Raw genomic sequence first — 18,006 nt, forward strand, 5'->3', positions numbered from 1 at the left:
CAGCTTAAAGAAAGGTGGGGTGAGTTGTGCTTTGCTGCCTTGGGCACAGCCTGTTTCCTCTCTTTCTGTTATTGCAGTGTTTCCCAAACTTGGGACACCGCTTGTTTAGGGAAAGCCCCTGGCGGGCCGGGCCGGTTTGTTTACCTGCCGCGTCCACAGGTCCGGCCGATCGTGGCTCCCACTGGCCATGGTTCACTGCTCCAGGCCAATGGGAGCTGCTGGAAGTGGCGCGGGCCGAGGGACGTACTGGCCGCCGCTTCCAGCGGCTCCCATTGGCCTGGAGCAGCGAACCGCGGCCAGTGGGAGCCGCGATCGGCCGGACCTGCAGACGCGGCAGGTAAACAAATCGGCCCACCAGAGGCTTTCCCTAAACAAGCGGAGTCCCAAGTTTGGGAAACACTGTGTTATTGGATTCTTGGGTGTTATCATTCTGAATTCTCAGCAATAAGGCAATTTTATACTGCCACCTTTCAGCAGGAGTATTTCTGTGGGTGTATGCAGTGAACATTACACTCAGGAGCACGGAGATTGCTTGCTCCTCCTCCCCAGAGGACCAAGTTACTGAAATAGGGACAGGGAGGAGGCAGGGCTGGCTCACCCAGGTGCAATCTACTAAATGCTAGTGGAAGTAGTAGATTACACACATCAAGTACATATATCAGTGGTCACCAAACTGTGGGGTACATGGAGGAACGTTCGGGAGTGGTGCATGGCAGGGTCTGGGCCAGCCCCATGGGGCGGAGAGGGAGCACCATGCTTCCAGGCCCATTCTGCCCCCAGACTAACTCCACCTCCAGCCTAGCTTCTCTGCCAACCCCGTTCAGCCCACAGTCCTGCTCCACCTCCAGGCCTGGGACAGTCCCTATGGAGAGGAGGGAGGGCTATGCTTCCAACCGCCTCCACCCCCAACCCCATTCAGCCCCCAGTCCTCCTCCATCCCCAGGCCAGATCCATCCCCATCCCCAGTCCCACTCCACCTTCAACCATGCTCTGCCTGCAGCCCCAACTCTACTCCACCCCCTGCTCCATCCCCAGCCCAGCTCTGTCCTCATTCTCTCTCTGCTCCCAGCCCAGCTCTGCCCCCAGCTCCACCTTCAGCCCACACTCTTCTGCTGAGAAAGCTTTGGATGTCCAGTAATGGAGAGTGTGCATGGACAGATTCCATTACTGGTAAGGGGGGTGCAACTGGAAAAGTTTGCACACTACTGACAGAGCATATGGAGATATTATACCTGCCTAATGACAATATTTCCAGCACTCCTCCTAGGAGAGGGAGGCTCCAAACCATCCTCTTGACAGAGCAGGGGCCCCAATCTAGCCTTGGCAGCTAAATTCAATTATCAACAAGTGAAATACAAGGAGTTTAGTCCTGCTTCAAGAATACATCTGAAGGCAAATTTCAAGGTGGAGTTGCTACAGACACATCCATAATGAAGCACTTATCCAGCAGGCAAGCAACTACACACAAACAGCTGCTGCTTGTGACTGCAGAGCACAAGCTGTAAACAGCACACAGCTTTCTTCATGGGGGGCTTACAATAAGTGCAGCAATTGGCTTTTTAGTTGGGGGGGTGTCCTTTTTACATTATTCATAGCTGGAAATATCACTATTATAAAGGAATAAGTAGATCTAATCTAGGGTTACCATATTTTCATTTTAAAAAAGGAGGACACTCCACGGGGCCCAGGGCCCGCCCCAACTCCGCCCCTTCCCCACAAGTCCCCGCCCCAACTCTGCCCCCTCCCCTGAATGCTCCGCCCCCTGCTCCTCCCCCTCCCCTGCTCCCCATGAATCAAATGTTCGCGGGAAGCCTGAAACAAACAGGGAGGCAACAGGTAAGCTGGGGCTGGGGCGGGGTGCGGCCGAGGGGCCCAGGCCAAGAGGCTCTGGCCCCGGCGTCTCCCGCCTGGCTCGGCTCGGTCCCTGGGGCGCCAGCCCCCGGCTGACCACCGCCGTCCCCGGCTCCCGGCCGAGCACCCCCGGCCCCCAGCCGAGCACCTCTGGCCCCGGGCCAGCACTGGCCCCCCGGCCCCCGGCTGAGCACCCCTGGGCCCGGGCCAGCGCCGGCCCCTGGCCCAACACCCCCGGCCGAGCACCGCTGGCCCCGGGCTACCCCCAGCCGAGCACCGCTGGCCCCGGCCCCCGGCCGAGCACCCCCAGCCCCGGCCCGGCTCCCGGCCCCGCACCGCCGGCCCCGGCCGAGCACCCCCGGCTCCGCACTCCTGACCCCGGCCGAGCCCCACCGGGCCCTCCCTATTTTCCCAGACATGTCCAGCTTTTTGGGATTTCCCCCCGGACGGGGATTTGAGGCCCAAAAAGCCGGACATGTCCGGGAAAATCCAGACGTATGGTAACCCTATATCGGTAACACATTCGCTGCTAGAACAAAAGGCTACCACAGGACAATATGTAAAAAACTTGAGGCCGAAATTATTTGACAGCATCTCTTTCAGACAGGGTTCTGTTTTGTTTTTTTTAAGTTCAGCAGCTTAAGCACGTTTGCTATATACTGCCCATGTCATTTGGTAACTGTATTTCATGATCATTTCAGATCCATTAGGCAACTCAGAGTCAATTTACCAATTTGCTGTTTGACCAATTGCATGACACAATTTCTTGGGACTTGTTTAAATAATTGGTGAAACCCGTTAAGGAGTTAATTATTTAAGGAAGAACACCTCTACACATGTATAGTGTTAAGTGCTTATTGTGTAGTGTTAGAAATCAGGCATTAAGCTAGCTAGTAGCATTTAACTGAGCTCATTTGGAGTAGGAGTTGGAGGTGAGTGGAGTAGAGTTAGCCAAGATTTCTGCTTGCATGACTGCTGAATATAATGCAAAGCAGTGAATATAATAAAGGCAGACTAGCCTGTGAGCTACACAGGTCAGCGCCCTCAAATTAAATAAGCAGAGTGAGGGGGTTTCAACTCTGCCAGTGCCCTGAGCTTCTTTGTAGGTGGGTGTAAGGCTTCACAGATCTGTAACTCAGGTCTGTAGAGCTACCAGGCAGCTGGCATCTCCAGACTGCCACTCTACCTTCCCTTGGAGTGCTGTAGACTCTCCAGCCTTTTGGTCAGTTCATCCCCTCCCTAGGGTGTTGTCTCTCAAGCAGCTCTTTAGTAGCTTGCAGGAATCATCTTTCTCCAGCCTGCTAACTCCTCTTGGGTAGATGCCCTGCTGCTTCTCAGCCCTTTAATCCTCCCGGCCATTGGGAGCCTTCCTATCAGCAGTGCCAGTTTTAACCCTTTGGTTGCTGGGACAGTCTGGAGTATATATTCCCCATGATTTTATAATATGTTTTTTCTATAATAAGCCTGGTGATTAGTTGTAATGGGGATGATAGTTTGAATATTACAACTATTATTCAGATCCTCTTATTAATAGAAGATGAGCAGACTTGGTCCTTAAATGTGTTCCAAAGACAAGAAGTTGGTGCGATACACTGAGCTGCACACAATCGAACAGATGTTAAGTATGGACTTCAGCAGAAACTCAGATTGAGAACACAGAAGCCTTTGATCAGCATATCAAAAGGCAATGATAATGAGTGTACTCGCTGCACTGCACTATACTTGATAACATCTGCTCCCTGGAAAGTCAAATCCATTAAGCAAAACCGCAGCTGTAGTGCTAATTAAAACAAATGCTGTATAAGTAAGTGTCTCATTTTTTCCCCTGGTATATTAAACTAGTTCCAGTGCATCAGCAATTCTGCTCACAAGCATCTTAAGATTTCTTCTAATGGGTTGACCCAGGATTCTAGTAGTTAAATGTTGTTAAGCGTCTTGCACTCCAGGGCAGCTTGGGCTGGGCATGCTGCTGATACATTATGCTCAGTTTCAGGGCATGGGGGAGGAGAAAGGAGAAGAGCTGGAGGGGAAAAAATTCAGACAAATAGTTTATTCACCCCAAAAAAAATAGTTTCAGTGAACCCAAACTATTTATAAATTTGACAAAAATTCACCAAAACAATATTTTGGGGACTTAGGTGCCAGAGGTGTAACAAACCTTGTGGATAGGGGGAAGTGGTAGATGTGGTATATCTTCACTTTAGTAAGGCTTTTGATACTATCTTGCATGACCCTCTCAAACAAGCTAGGGAAATACAACCTAGATGGAGCTACTATAAGGTGGAAGTATAACTGGTTGGAAAACCGTTCCCAGAGAGTAATCATCAGTGGCTCACAATCATGCTGGAAGGGCATATTGAGTGGGGTCCTGCAGGGATTAGTTCTGGGTCTGGTGCTGTTCAATATCTTCATCAATTATTTTGATAATGGCATAGAGAGAACACTTATAAAGTTTCAGAGTAGCAGCCATGTTAGTCTGTATCCACAAAAAGAACAGGAGTACTTGTGGCACCTTAGAGACTAACAAATTTATTAGAGCATAAGCTTTCGTGGGCTACAGCCCACTTCTTTGGATGCATATTCTATATTCTATATCTATCCGAAGAAGTGGGCTGTAGCCCATGAAAGCTTATGCGCTAATAAATTTGTTAGTCTCTAAGGTGTCACAAGTACTCCTGTTCTTATAAAGTTTGTGGACGATACCAAGCTGGGAGGGGTTGCAAGTGCTTTGGAGAATAAAATTAAAATTCAAAATGGTTTGGACAAACTGGAGAAAGATATGACGTAAATAGGATGAAATTAAATAAGGACAAATGCAAAGTTCTCCACTTAGGAAGGAACAATCAGTTGTACACATACAAAACAGGAAATGACTGCCTAGGAAGGAATATTGTGGAAAGGGATCTGGAAGTTCTAGCGGATCACAAGCTAAATGAGAGTCAACACTGTATCACTGTTGCAAAAAAAGCAAACATCATTCTGGAATGCATTAGTAGAAGTGTTGTAAGCAAGACACGAGAAGTAATTCTTCTTCTCTACTCCACGCTGATTAGGCCCCAACTGGAGTATTGTGTCTAGTTGTGGGCACTACATTTCAGGAAAGATGTGGACGAACTGGAGAAAGTCCAAAAAAGAGCAACAAAAATTATTAAAAGGGTCTTGAAAACATGATCCATGAGGGAAGATTGAAAAAACCCAGTTTTTTCAGTCTGGAGAGGAGAAGACTGAGGCAGGACATAGCAGTTTTCAAATACATAATAGGTTGTTACGAGGAGGAGGGAGAAAAATTGTTCTCCTTAACCTCCATGGATAGACAAGAAGCAATGGGCTTAAATTGGAGCAAGAGTGGTTTAGGTTGAAGATTAGGAAAAACTTCCTGTCAGGACGGTTAAGCACTGAAGTATATTACCTAGGGAGGCTGTGGAATCTCCCTCATTGGAGATACCTGTCAGGGATGGTCTAGATAACATTTAGTCCTGCCATGAGTGCAGGGGACTGGACTAGACGACCTCGCAAGGTCCCTTCCAGTGCTATGATTCTATGATTCACAAAATAGTCAGAGGAGGAGAAGTTGCTGTCTCTTTTACAACTGTTAGCCCAGAGCACTCACATGGGACATGAGACTGAACATCAATGCCCCTCTCTGCCTAATACGGAACAGGAATTTGAACTTGGGCAGCTGAATGCCATAGCTACTGGCCACTGGGTATTCTGGGGGGAGAAGGGGTTGTTGAAAATGCTCCATTTTGTATAAAATACTTGACTAGTCATTGGTCTAAAGAATGATTTTATGGGCTGGTGAAGCAGGCATTCACCTGGCAAGTGGGAGACCCACATTTATGGCCCTGCTCCAATGACCATTTAGTTTATACACATCTTATAAATATTTGGAAGTTGTATATTCATCCAAAACAATTTTACTGTTAACTCTTAATATTTAGTCTTATTTGGAGGTATTACCATTGATTTTCCTTGTCTTGACAATTGAAATTTCAGTATGGTATGTGCCCGGTCTTCCAACAGTTTCAGTGGCACTCACAGTGCTGAAGTTCAGGACCTTCAGCATGAATACAATGCACTGAGACAGTTCCCTCATGCTATTCTATGAAACTAATTTGTTCCTTAAGAACATAAGGATGGCCATACTGGGTCAGACCAAAGGTCCATCCAGCCCATTATCCTGTCTGCCGACAGCGGCCAATGCCAGGTGGCCCAGAGAGAGTGAACCTAACAGGTAATGATCAAGTGATCTCTCTCCTGTCATCCATCTCCACCCTCTGACAAATAGAGGCTAGGGACACTATTCCTTACCCATCCTGGCTAATAGCCATTAATGGACTTAACCTCCATGAATTTATCTAGTTCTCTTTTAAACCCTGTTATAGTCCTAGCCTTCACAACCTCCTCAGGCAAGGAATTCCACAGGTTGACTGTGTGCTGTGTGAAGAAGAACTTCATTTTATTCGTTTTAAACCTTCTGCCCATTATTTCATTTGGTGGCCCCTAGTTCTTATATTATGGGAACAAGTAAATAATTTTTCCTTATTCACTTTCTCCATACCATTCATGATTTTATATACCTCTATCACATCCCCCCTTAGTCTTCTCTTTTCCAAGCTGAAAAGTTCTAGCCACTAATCATATGAAATCCATTCCAAACCCCTAATCATTTTAGTTGCCCTTCTCTGAACCTTTTCTAATGCCAGTTATCTTTTTTGAGATAAGGAGACCACATCTGTACACAGTATTCAAGATGTGGGCATACCATGGATTTATATAAGAGCAATAAGATATTCTCCATCTTATTCTCTATCCCTTTTTTAATGATTCCGAACATCCTGTTTGCTTTTTTGACTGCCGCTGCACACTGCGTGGATGTCTTCAGAGAATTATCCATGATGACTCCAAGATCGCTTTCCTGATTAGTTGTAGCTAAATTATCCCCCATCATATTGTATGTATAGTTGGGGTTATTTTTTCCAATGTGCATTACTTTACATTTATCCACATGAAATTTCATTTGCCATTTGGTTGCCCAATCATTTAGTTTTGTGAGATCTTTTTGAAGTTCTTCACAGTCTGCTTTGGTCTTAACTATCTTGAGCAGTTTAGTATGATCTGCAAACTTTGCCACCTCACTGTTTACCCCTTTCTCCAGATCATTTATGGATAAGTTAAATAGAATTGGTCCTAGGACTGACCCTCAGGGAACACTAGTTACTCCTCCCCATTCTGAAAATTTACCATTTATTCCTACCCTTCATTCCCTGTCTTTTAACCAGTTCTCAATCCATGAAAGGATTCCCTCTTATCCCATGACAACTTAACTTACGTAAGAGCCTTTGGTGAGGGACCTTGTCAAAGGCTTTCTGTAAATCCAAGTACACTATGTCGACTGGATCCCCCTTGTCCATGTTTGTTGACCCCCTCAAAGAACTCTAATAGATTAGTAAGACATGATTTCCCTTTACAGAAACCATGTTGACCTTTGCCCAACAATTTATGTTCTTCTATGTGGCTGACAATTTTATTCTTTACTATTGTTTCAACTAATTTGCCCGGTACTGACATTAGACTTATCAGTCTGTAATTGCCCGGATGTCTCTAGAGCCCTTTTTAAATATTGGCGTTACATTAGCTATCTTCCAATCATTGGGTACAGAACTATGTGCTGATGGAGGCTGTTTCTTTACTAAGATGGCTATGTCTTAAGTTAACATTTGTAGAGCTACTGCACATATTCAAAAAAGAGAAGGATTCCTTCTACTCCTGTTTGAAATATGCATTCTCTCAATATGATACAAAACCAGTGAAATTCACTTCCCTCTTCACAATGAAATTGTGAGACAGGATATTTTGGAAGGGACACATGAAATGAAAATAAAAGGGGCAATTGCAATGGACATCTATTACAGAATCCCAGTACTGAATGAAATATTTTCGGACTATGTCTTGATCTTCTTGAACATACAGAATATGTTGCTTCTTGCATCTGAAGAAGTGAGGTTCTTAGCCATGAAAGCTTATGCTCCCAATACTTCTGTTAGTCTTAAAGGTGCCACAGGACCCTCTGTTGCTTTTTACAGATTCAGACTAACACGGCTACCACACTGATACAGAATAGTACACTTTTGGGCACGGGTGGCGGGCATCGCAGGCTGGGGAGACTGAACCTTATCCAGGCAGCAGAGAGGAGAAAGCAACCTGGATATGCTGTATCTATCCATCCATCCTGGGTTTCACCCCTGGACTGTAGTAAATCATTTAATTCAACAGCTCACAAAATCTTCCTTAAAAACAAAATTGGATGGTGTAGAATGATTGTCACTTATATTGAAAAGTGGCTGACAGATCATAAGGAATTACTATGTATTTATTTATACTGTGTTACCACCCAGAAGCCTCATTCAGGATTGAGGCCCCATCATGCTAAGTGCTGTGCACACACACAGAGAGAGAGAGAGAACGATGCAGTCTCTGCTGCAAGAAAAGGTAACGCATCTAGCTAGAGGCAGTTGTCCAAAAATATGTAAATTAAGTTTCAAATGTAAATTTTATACTTAGTTACAAATGAGGGGAAGAATATCAATGATTTTTGAAAGGTGGTAAGGGGAGATTAAATTTGTCAAGCAACGGTTTGATTCCTGTAAGACAATAATAGAAACAATTAAGAATAAAAAATGTATAAAACTATTTTTCAAAATGTACTTTAGAATGTGTGTGCTTGAAATTAAGACACATTTTAGATTATGGACACTTAAAACAAGGCTTTCAAGAGATATTATTGCTACTAACTTGATTCCAGAATTTCCATTTGTCCTTGTTGGCTGACTTCACACTCAATTTTTCACTTTCTAGTCTAGTTTCCTAATGATTTAGGTAACTTATGATGAAACCATAAGTTCTAAAGATCAAATATGCCATTTATTATAGTAGAAATGCTTTATATCTGGGTGATTGCTTTCTAATTGTTGCAAACAAGTTTCAGCTTTGAAAGCTTATTTTGAAATGGATTCATTGGTACTTAGATAAATTTTGCTCATTTAAAAAGATATGAGTTTGCGGATTATCTGGATAGCGTAACTTCAATAGCACACACCAGCATGGCACACCCAGTAAAGTATACGTCCAATAAAATGAAGGGAGAGCAGAAAAAAAATAAAAATCAAAACACTGAAGAAATTAACCTTAGCAGTTCTAATTCCCAATCTGCATTCTAAAGAAACTTTACAATAAAAACAAACTCCCCATAAAATAATACTAAACAGTAGTTTGCAAAATGGCCATGTGGAGGAGATCTGGATAAGACATGAAAAACAGCAGTATGAACACCACTAATTATTCATTTAGAGGCTGCAAATCAAGGCTTAGAAAATAAAAACTTCTCCTCAGGCTGCAGGATGAATTGGATTGACAGCAGAATAAAAAAAAATGACATGGATAGCTCTGAAGCTGTCATTTCTGATTTAGCATTATGTATAATTATGATGAAACATTTTAAAAATATATATATGTAGGCTTGAAGTCTTTGAATAATCACGTGTTCTCTAAAACTGGGTGACAACTATAGATGTATTTTTTTAAATCAGCTCTTATGGCTCTTATAAGTACTGTATCAACGATTTTTTAAAATTAGGGCTTTGAATAAAATTTCTTTCTCAAGCTATTACATGGAATTTAGAGGCATATGGAATTACAGAGTACAACAAAACAGACTATTACCTTATTTTAAGCTTACTATTTTAGAACTGCTACACTTCTGTCTCCTAACTTCACTGAAATCCATTATCGTCTCGTAGAGTAAAATTTTGCCTTCAGTTACGCCCATGCAGCTCAAATGAAGGCAAACATTTCTGAATGGTACAACTCGAGCTAAAATGAGACTTTTAAGCCATTGGAACTGTGGCTGAGTCAGAATTAACTGCAGGCAAAAAGTTATTTAATTTGTCCTACAGTCAGGTAGTTATTGGTGCAATTAAGCAGATGTGTCTGTAAAGTAAAGCCAAGGAATATATACCAAATGGCCAAATTTATGCTTAGTGTAATTCCTTTGACTTCATTGGAATTATACCAGGCATAAATGGGGCCCAAAATCATCTGCTACACTTAGCACACAAATCCACTGCAGATGAGATTCCAAGCAGCCACCTCTCAAATCCCAATGCACTTTATCTTGATCTTCCTTTTGGATTGTTTTTTTTAATCTATAGCCCCACCCCTTTCCCACATATTAGACAATTTACACTCATTTATACCAATTTGTTGTAGAACTTACATCATTGTTCATGTCACCTCTGAACTTGCCTGACTTGCATCCTCTGGAGCCTGATAGATTTCAGTGGGCTGTAAATCAGAATATAAATTAGTTCATAGTTCACAATGGCGGAGCTAAGGAGATACAACATAGTTCTGTAAAAAAGGCTTTTGAGCTGAGAGATAATACTGTACAGCAGCAGAAAAGCTCAAAGTTCTACTTTATACTGTGGTTTTGGTTTTAACTCTTCTCACAGCAAGAGCTCTTGTAGATTCACTGACTATTAAAAGCCCAATCACAGCTGGGCAGTGTCAGAGCAAAGTGGAGAAACTAATTATTCTCTTTTAAAGTGAGCTTATCAGAACTTAAAAGCTAAATTTGATAGCACTGGGCAAAAAAAATTCAGCTGAAATTTCCTGCCTACCCCCTCTCCCAAAAAAGTAACAGATTCAGTGACATCTAAATATTTTGCACATTTATGCAGTTTTGTTGTAGCAATGTCACCCACCAACAGAAATTGGTCCAATACAAAATAATAATAATTAATAATAATATTTACCTCACCCATCTTTTCTCTCTTGCAAATTTATGTTGGTATCACCAAATTGTTAGTTTTGAAAAACACATTCCAAAAAGGTCCGTTTTGAAAATTTTGAAAGGAAACATTAAGATTTTTTGGTTCAAAACAACTTTTCACTTCAAATTTTCCTTTGATTCTTAAATTCAAAAATACTTAGAAATGCTCAAAAAAAAAAAATCAAACAAAAGTTTCATTTTGGGTCAAACACGATGTTTTATTTGACCCTAAATTAATTTTTTTTTTTTTAAATTACCAGTGAAGCCAAAAAAAACTTTAAAATTAAAAAGTTTAGTCCAACTCTAAAACTTGGTCAGTTCTTGGATAGGGACCTCCAAGTGGCACTGAAATGCTCCAGGAAGTAGCATGGTTTAGTAAGTGGCACTTTTCCCTCCATTTCCACACTGAGCCACTGACCTTATTGCACTGGCGGCACTGTGCTGCTGAACATGTAGTCTTTCAGAGGAGGCATAAAAGTAAGGGCCTGACCATGTCTAGACATTAAGATTCATGTTTTTTTTTCCTAAAAACTTGGATGTTAACCCCAATGTCCTGGCTAGATTACAACATGGGTGTGTGCATTTCTAAAACCTATCTAAAACTTCACCTGCAGTGTCAACGGGATATGTAATTGTATTTTACTCTATTCTAGATTTTTTTTTTTTTTTTTTTTTTTTTTTTGGCTGCTACACACTGTGAAACAGTTCCTAAGTTCCATCCTGGAGGTAGTTACATTGCAGTGTTGGTGACTTTATCTCATAGACGTAATTCACAGGGGATACAGAGAGGTTTAAATAGGATCTCAAAGTTAATATTTATAAAGACCTTAGATACAAAGGCCGCTACCAGAGCATGGTGTAGTATTATCAGTTTGATTATAAGGGTCCAGGCAAGACATGTGCATCCAGGAGATGGTGTTGATGGGGAAACTTTGGATTCCTCGACCTGGCGATGCTGTTCCAACAAGGACGACTTCTGGGAAGAGATGGGGGTCTGCCTAATCAAGAGGAGGAAAAGGCATCTTGCCAACTTAGTGAGGAGTGCTTTAAACTAGGTTCAAAGAGGGTAGATGATAAAAGCCTGTAGGTAGGTAGGTAGATAGATAGATATTAAAAACAAAAACGCAACCTTAACAGAGAGCTAAATGTTGGGTGGGAGAAATGGAAAATTACTATACGAGCAACAAGACAGAAAATAGTGGGTGAATCTGCTCAACATTTTAGATGTCTGTACACAAATGCAAGGAGTATTGGGAATAAACAAGAAAAATTGGGAGTATTAGCACAAACTAAATTATAATTTCATTGGCATCACAGAGACTTGATAAATCTCATGACTGGAATATTGGTATTGAGAGGTATAGCTTACTCAGTAAGGAAAGGCAGGGAGGAAAGGGAGGAGGTGTTGCATTGTACATGAAGAACAAACCCTTGTTCTGAGATCTATAAGTAGGCGAGTGGCAGACCAGTTGAAAGTCACTGGGTGAAGATAAAAGGAGGGGGGGGAAAAAACAGGGGCTTTGTCATAGTAGGGGATCTTCCGTAGACCATAAAACTAGGAGGAGGAGTTGGATGAGGCATTTCTAGAACTAAAAACTGAAATATCCAAAACAAGACCGAGTAATAATGGAGAACTTTAGCTACCCGGACATCTGCTGTAAAGGTAATACAGCAAAAGAAAAAAATGTCCACTATGTGCTTGCAATATATAAGGGATAACCTTTTGTTTCAGCAGGTGGAGGCAGTAACCACAGGGACAGCCATTTTAGACTTGATTCTAACTAGCAAGTAGGAATTGGTTGTGATTCTGAAGGCTGAGCCCAATTTGGGTGAAAGCCATCATGAATGGATAGATTTCATGACTCTAAGGAGAGAAAGGAGTAAGAGCAGCAGAATAAGGACAATGGACTTCAAAAAAAGGAGACTAAAAAAATTCATATAGAGATGGTAGGCAGGGTCCCAGGGTAAGAAAATCAAAGGGAAAAGGGAGTTCAGGAGAGCTGGAAGTTTCTCAAGAGACAATATTAAAGGCACTTTCCTTCCCGAGATGAAGGGAAGATAGGAAGAATAGTAATAGGCAAATATGGCTTCATCAGGAGTTTAATAACCTGAAAATCAAAAAGGAATCGAACAAAAAGTGGAAACATGGACAAATTGAAAGGTAAAGATAAATTGTAGCCAGATACTTAACACAATTAATATGAACAGCAAGGGGTAAGGATTGCAAGCCAAAATAGGGAAAGAACAGTGTGAGGTGGTATATGAACCCCACACTGGGCCCAAAGGAGTTAAAAGACAATACTGGGCCCAGGTACCCCGCCCCTCTGGGCCTGCTGAGCATGGTGTCTACTGGAGGAATAAGTTAAAAGGGAGCTAAGAAGCCCAGGCAACGGGTGGTGGATAGGCTACAGGAGAGGAATCATTCTTCAGAAAGCAAGACAGAGGGGCAAATCACAGAGCTTGTACAGTCAACAGGTAATGCTTTCTCTAGCCACCTCCCCCTCCCCCTCGAGCCAGCAGGTCCTGCAGGGCCCTGCTTCTTTGGGCTTTTTTTGTTGTTGTTATAGTCCAAACTGTCAATTACTTTACTACAAGGGCCATGTCCCAAACTGAAGCAACCTATTGGTAGAAAATAGCCCAGAGAGGTGAACTGGGGCTTACTGCAAAGAGGACCCTGCCTATGTTGCTTTCCACAGGGCCCTGGACTGGGACCTGGAGGAGAGGGAGGGCCCAAGTCCCCCTACCACATCACTTAAGGGTCGAGGCCCAGATGCAGTTGGAAGGCTGAAGATTCCTGACAGAGTCAGGAACAGATATTGCTGCTGCCCTGACAAAAGGGCTAGAAGCCAAGTGCACCAACTACAAGGTTGTCCAGCCCTTCAATCCCCATATCACAGACAGGTTAAAGACTATTTAGGTAAGTTCCATGTATTCAAGTTAGCAAGGCCTGACAAAATTCATCCTACAGACTTACTGAAACAATCTTGGAACCATTAGTGATTATCTATGAGAATTCATGGAGGATGGGTGAAGTCCCAGAGGACTGGAAAAAGGGCAAACATGCCTATCTTCAAAAGGGGGAAAACGAGGACCTGAGGAATTACAAACATGTCAGCCTAACTTCAATACCTGGAAAGATACTGAAACAAATTATTAAGCAATCACTGTGTAAGCACTTAGAGGATAATAGGATTATCAAAGACAAAACACACCAAATCAAGCTAATTTCTTTCTTTAACACGCTTATTGGCCTACTGGATAATGGGGAAACATGATATATCTTGATTTTTAGTAACGCTTTTGACACAATCCAATGTGAAATTCTCATAAGCAAACTAGGGAAAGGCTGTCTAGATGAAATTACTATGAGGTGGGTGCATAATTGGTTGAAAGTCCATACCAAAGAGTAGTTATCAATGTTTCGTTGTCAAAGTAGGGGGACCTATCTTGTGGCATCCTGCAGAGGTCTGTCGTGAATCCAGTACTATTCAATATTTCCATTAATGACTTAGATAATGGCGTGGAGAGTATGCTTACAAAATCCGAGGATGGCACCAAGCTGGGAAGGGTTTCTAGAACTTTGGAGGAGAGGATTAGAATTCAAACTGAGCTTGGCCAATTAGAGAATTGGTCTAAAACAAACAAGATGGAATTCAATATAGACAAGTGCAAAAATACTACATTTAGGAATGAAAAAATCAAATCCACAAATACAAAATGGGGAGTAACTAGCTAGGCAGTTATTACTGCTAAAAAGGATCTGGGGTTACAGTGGATTACAAATTGAATGAGTCAACAATGTGATGCAGTTGTGGGGGGGGGGGGGAAGGCCAATATTCTTAGGTGTATTAACAGAAATCTTGCATGTAAGACGTGGGAAATAGTTTTCCCACTCTACTAGGCACAGGTGAGGCCTCAGCTGGAGTACTGTGTCCAGTTCTGGATGTCACACTAAGAAAGATGTGAACAAATTGGAGGGAGTCCAGAGGAGAGCCACAAAAGTGATAAAAGGTTTAGAGAAACTGACCTAAGAGGAAAGATTAAGGGAAATGGGCATGTTTATAATTATAAATGGAGATATCCCATCTCAGAGAACTGGAAGGGACCTTGAAAGGTCATCAAGTCCAGCCCCCTGCCTTCACTAGCAGGACCAAGTACTGATTTTGCGCCAGATCCTCAAGTGGCCTCCTCAAGGATTAAACTCACAACGCTGGGTTTAGCAGGCCAATGCTCAAACCACTGAGCTATCCCTCCCATGTTTAGTTTTATAGGAGTCTTATATAAGTACTTAAGAATGGCCATACTGGGTTGGACCATTGGTCCATCTAGCCCAGCATCCTGTCTTCTCACACTGACCACTGTCAGATGTTTCAAAGGGAATGAACAGAACAAGACAATTTATCAAGTGATCCATCCACTGTTGTCCACTCCCAGCTTCTGCCACTCAGAAGTTTAGGGACACCCCGGGAATGGGGTTGCATCCCTGACAATCTTGGCTAATAGCTATTGATGGACCTATCCTCCATGAACTTACCTATTTTTTTTTTTAACCCAGTTACACTTTTGGCCTTCACAACATCCCCTAGCAACATGTTCTACAGGTTGACTATGCATTGTGTTAAGAAGTACTTCCTTTTTTCGTTTGTTTTAAACCTACTTCCTATTAATTTCATCAGGTGATCTCTGGTTCTTCTTATTTATGTGAAGGGATAAATAGCACTTCCTTATTCATTTTCTCCACACTATTCAGGATTTCATAGACTTCTGGCATAGCCCCCCTTAGTTGTCTCTTTTCTAAACTGAACAATCCCAATCTTTTTATTCTCGCCTCAGATGGAAGCTGTTCTAGCCCTCTAATCATATTTGTTTCCCTTCTCTGCACCTTTTCCAATTCTAATATACCTTTTTTGAGCTGGAACAACCAAAACTGCACACTGTATTCAAGATGTGGCCCTACCATGGATTTATATAGTTGCATTATGCTAATTTTCTGTCTTACATGAATATCATCTGTTCCTGGTGGCTTATTACTATTTAATTTATCAATTTGTTCCAAACAGTCCTCTATTGACACTTCAGTCTAGGACAGTTCCTGAGATTTGTCACCTGAAAGAATGGCTCAGATGTGAGAATCTCTGTCATGCTGGAAAAAAAAATTAAGCTTCTCTGCAAAGGCTGTGTATTCCTTTAGTGCTCCTTTCGCACCTTGATTGTCCAGTGGCCCCAGTGATTGCTATGCAAGGCTTCCTGCTTCTGATAGATTTACAAATATTGCTGTTAGTTTCTGTGAATTTTGCTAGTTGCTCTTCAAATTCTTTTTTAGCCTGCCTACTTATACTTTTACATTTGACTTCCCAGGTTTATATTTCTTCCTATTTTCCTCAGTAGGATATGATCTCCAATTTTTGAAAGATTTCTAGCCACCTCTTTTACTCTGTTTAGCCATATTGATATTTTTTGGTCCCTTTACTGTTTTTCTTTAATTTCGGGTATACTTATAGTTGAAACTTTTTAAACAATACACTAATAGAAGTTTAAATGCATCTTGCAGGCATTTCACTATTGTGACTATTCCTTTTAATTTCCATTTAAGTAGCCGCTCATTTTTGTGTAGTTCCCTTTTTTGAAGTTAAATGCTACTGTGGTGGGTTTCTTTGGTACTTTTCCCCTTACAAGGATGTTAAATTTAACTACATTATGATGGTTACTATTACCAAGTGATTCAGCTATATTCACCTCTTGGACCAGATCCTGTTTGCCACACAGGGTTCCAGGACTAGCTGCTCCAAGTAGTAGTCATTAATGGTGTCTAGAAATTCTCTCTCTGCATCCCATCCTGAGGTGCAATGTTCCTAGTCACTACAGGGATAGTTGAGATCCCCCATTATTATTGGTTGTCTGTTTCCGTAGTCTCTGTAATCTCCCTGAGCATTTCATAATCACTCTCACCATCCTGGTCAGGTGGTTGTTAGAATAGCAGTAGGAATATATTCATATTATTTCACCATGGAATTTCTGTCACCAGCATGTTAACCAGGGGCGGCTCTATGTATTTTGCCGCCACAAGCACGACAGTCAGGCGGCTTTAGGCGGCATGCCTGCGGGAGGTCCGCCGGTCCTGCGGATTCGGTGTACCTGCCGCTGAATTGCTGCCGAAGCCGCGGGACCAGCGGACCTCCCCCAGTCATGCTGCCAAAGGCTCCCTGACTGCCGCCCCCACAGCGACCAATAGGCCGCCCCCTGCGGCTTGCCGCCCCAGGCATGCACTTGGTGCGCTGGTGCTGCCCTGGATGTTAACGAAGAATGGGTGACAGAGGAGATTCTGATTGCACGGGGTATGTCTAATGAAATCTATTATGCTAATAGCTTATTTGACTCTAAATCACTGCAGTCAGCTGAGATCCTGGAATCCGGTGAGATCATGCAATGCTTCTGGAATCTAAGGAGGTCACCCTCTTCCACATTGAGAAGTCATTCCACTTGAGTATAAAGTTCGGTACTGTTCTGAGCACTTTTCTCACCTATATGCAGTCTTATTTATACAGTTTAAATCCCGCCCCATTCTCTTCGAATTGGGTTCATATACCCTGTAGAAGTGGACAGAACAAAGTCTATGCACTAGGCCATTTTTTTTAAATGGATTTTTACCAAAAATTTCTTGGGTTTTATAGATTTCAGAGTAGCAGCCGTGTTAGTCTGTATCCGCAAAAAGAAAAACAGGAGTACTTGTGGCACCTTAGAGACTAACAAATTTATTAGAGCATAAGCTTTCGTGGACTACAGCCCACTTCGGCTGTAGTCCACGAAAGCTTATGCTCTAATAAATTTGTTAGTCTCTAAGGTGCCACAAGTACTCCTGTTTTTCTTTTTGGGTTTTATAAAAAGCTATTATTCATTTTTACGAATTTTCATCCTAATTTTAGACCACTCCAGTACATGAAAATTACTACATTAAGAAAACCCTATTCATTACATTAGGTTGATGTGTTTGTGTTAATAATAAATGAGTCAAAGTGTAAATGCAGGGCTCTCTGTCAAAGTAAGTCAATGTAGTGGAAGATGATTCTTTTTTTAGGACTTGAACACTAACGTACATGTGTGCCAGACCTGGCTCACAGCTCTGCAAGGAGAGGTTGTAGCTCAGTAACGTGGGCAGATCCCAGGGGAACTTCTCGAACCTGGGTCCAGACTCCAGAAGGAGAGATGGCAGCTCAGTAACCTGGGTGGCCCAGGTAACTGAGCTGCCATTTTTCCTTCTAGAGCAGGTTCAGAAGTGGATAAGGTGGAGGAGGCACCTTCTCCACTTCTGCTTCTGGGCCCGCTCC

Source organism: Trachemys scripta, chromosome 2, assembly GCF_013100865.1.
Source record: "Trachemys scripta elegans isolate TJP31775 chromosome 2, CAS_Tse_1.0, whole genome shotgun sequence".
In the NCBI taxonomy this organism is placed as follows: Eukaryota; Metazoa; Chordata; order Testudines; family Emydidae; genus Trachemys; species Trachemys scripta.